The sequence below is a fragment of the Theobroma cacao genome, chromosome 6, assembly GCF_053813885.1.
Source record: "Theobroma cacao isolate CCN51 chromosome 6, ASM5381388v1, whole genome shotgun sequence".
In the NCBI taxonomy this organism is placed as follows: Eukaryota; Viridiplantae; Streptophyta; class Magnoliopsida; order Malvales; family Malvaceae; genus Theobroma; species Theobroma cacao.
This window is the reverse complement of record NC_142644.1, coordinates 4,977,749-4,980,590: the sequence shown is the minus strand read 5'-3', so window position 1 is coordinate 4,980,590 and position 2,842 is coordinate 4,977,749. Positions and strand designations below refer to the sequence as shown.

Here is a 2,842-nt window from a genome sequence, read left to right as displayed (position 1 = left end):
TTTTTTTTTTTGGCTCACAGGGACATTTTCGTCATTTTTGTCGAAAACCTCCAAACTTGCTAAAAATGTAGTAGGTAAGCCGAAAATATATATTTAATGATAAAAAAAATTAAGTATCTAAAACGTTCATTTGAAGTGAAAATTTGACCATTTGAATATGATAAAAATATTCAATAAAATAAACTATTTTCTTGTAAAATAATTTTCATAAAACTATCGGTACATAATTCTTATAGTGTAAAAGATAATTATATTCATATGTACTATAAAGCAAATAACCAAAGCATAAAATTTCTTTTACAGTGACACGTGGGCCCATATCTATCCAAAATGCATCGGAAGCTGAAAACCTACAGCTTTTACCGATTCGAGTCCAAATGAAGGTCCTTGTTCAAGTCAGCTAACTACGGAATTCCCTGAGCCTGAAATGTGAGGAAATGAGGGTGGTGAGATTATAAAATCCCAGTGAGTAAACAGATACCATCTAAACTATCTAAAGTCGAGTAAATGGAGACAATTAAAATAAATCATCATACTGTAATTTCATTACCATTCAACTCATTTCAACCAAATAAAATCAATCCATAAAAATCGAGTAATCAACTTGGCTTATGAATTTCTTAAAACTTTGGCTCGTGCCAAAACTCATACTCGGTGATACCTTGCGCAGGGCATCTAACCGAGTCCGCCAAGGCTGTTAAAATTTTGTGTACACTTAAAATATATTTTTGTTTGAAAAAAATACAGCCGCTCCTTGGCGTTGGCTGAGTTCCCCTTCACGTGGTGGTTTGGCGTGAAGTGAACCCTAAGCTATACCCCAGGAGATATCCTACGCGCCTCTCCGTTCGAGGTAATAATATAATGGAGTTTACCGTGTCCCTCTAATAGGCTGGTCCACGGAACCCCCTCTGCAGTAAATAATTAATATATAATCCACCAATCAATAAAATTCATTCTAGCATGTCATGGCAATTTATCGCAACCTAGCCTCTCAAGGCTGAATACACAGTATAAATAATTATAACACCCAAATCAGTTTAGCCATTCATGCTCATTTATTGTCATAAGCCATTCAATTCATAACCATAAATTTGCAACACAAACTAGCAGTCTCCAATTACTCTATTTTCAAAACCAATATTCGATTTTTCAGAAAATTTATAAAATCATTTTATAAAATCACAATTTCCCTTAAAACATAACAATTTACCATTTAAACCCATTTTTCATAAAATCACATAGTTGTATAAAACTACTCTAGATAATTAAAACGATAATAAGTTTACTCACAATGTCTGGAATGCAGACTTTCGAAGCACTCTGTCTATTGGTCCTCGGATGTAATTTCCTTGCCTTTATTGGAGGACTCACCACCTTGACACAGTACAAAATCGAGAATTTCACTAAGTTGGTACTAAATCAAAATTAAACTAATTTGGACTACCAATGCATGATATGGAATGCAAAAATGCACTGGTAACTATCTAAATCCGGTATTAGCCTAATTCGTCTTATCACCCGATTAAATTCCTAACGGGTTCGTTTAAACTCCAATTTAATTCTTTTCAGTTTCTATACCTCAATTGCACCCAAATTAACTTAATGTCCCTCAGTGTGATGCAAATTATCAGTCCCAATAGTAAATTACGAAAATACCCTAGTGGGTAAAAATTCGTATTTTTGCTCCAAAAATTCCCATTATTTTTCTAGGCTCATAATTCATTATTCCTTAACCAATTCTCCTAGAATAAAATCAAACTCATCCTCACTCACTACATGCTAAATTCAGCCATTAATAGTTGGGGGAGAAAATAAATTCTTTTCTTATTGTTTTGTTTCTAAATATGCTAAACTAACTAAAAACACTAACATAAATTAAAATCAAATAAATCCAACAACTTTCTCTCTCCTAACCCATTTTTTCAGAATTTAATTCATCATGAAAACATGTAATTTAATCATGGAAAATAAAGAGAAATGCTTGGGAATAAGAAAACTCAAGCTTAATAGAAAAAATCTCACCTTTTTCACTTAATTTCCTTGAAAATTCACACTTTTTCTTTGATTTTCTCTCTCTAGGGTTTTGTTTTCTCCTTTCTCTCTCTTGTTTCTTGCTTGGCCGAATGTTGAAGAAGAAGAATGGGTGGGCTGATTTTTTTTTTTATGCATTTTTATTGTTTAATGAAATAATATTATTTTATTCATATTTTAAATATTTTATTAATTCATTTCTTTTTTCTAGCCATCCACTTGTCCTATTTTCTTTCACCATGCATTCCCTTTGACTTATCCAAGTCTTAAGTGATATTTCCAGATTTTTCCAAAGTTTTGGTGGAGCAAATTTTTCAAAATTACACTTTTGCCCCTGAACTTTTCAAAAATTATATTTTTACCCCAAAAATTGAAAATTTTCCATAATGCATAATTTTCACTCCTCATACTCATTTCACACTCCAAATAATTAAATTTGATCAAAATCCTTTCAAAAAATTAAATTTTCGATTCCGAATGGTAAAATTACCATTTTACCCTTTTACTCCAAATTATACCGAAATTAAAATTTTTCACTTCTAAACCTCAAATCTTACTCCAATAAGTCAAATGGGACCAAAAATCTTTTCTAAAAATTTCCATTTTGTCTCTAGGTGGCAAATGACCATTTTGCCCCTAACCGGTCAATTTTTCGGATTGACTCCAAATCGGACCTCAAACTCCGAATTACCATATTAAACCATTCTGTCAGTTTAAAATTTTTAATTTCACCATAAATTCTCTATTTGATCTAGTTCGAGGTTTAAATCAACTTTGTTGTACCTCTAGGTACAATACCGACTTTTGTAAA

General features: G+C 31.8%; 1 long non-coding RNA gene across 1 annotated transcript; it reads right to left on the bottom strand.

The window, feature by feature from the left end:
• Positions 1–225: 225 nt before the first annotated feature.
• On the bottom strand, positions 226–2,132 carry LOC148762005 (uncharacterized). Its single transcript, XR_016027163.1, has 3 exons — positions 2,023–2,132; positions 1,291–1,374; positions 226–422 (listed from the first exon to the last, which is right to left on the bottom strand). It is a non-coding gene; the product is annotated as an uncharacterized LOC148762005 (long non-coding RNA).
• Between the last annotated feature and the right edge of the window lie 710 nt (positions 2,133–2,842).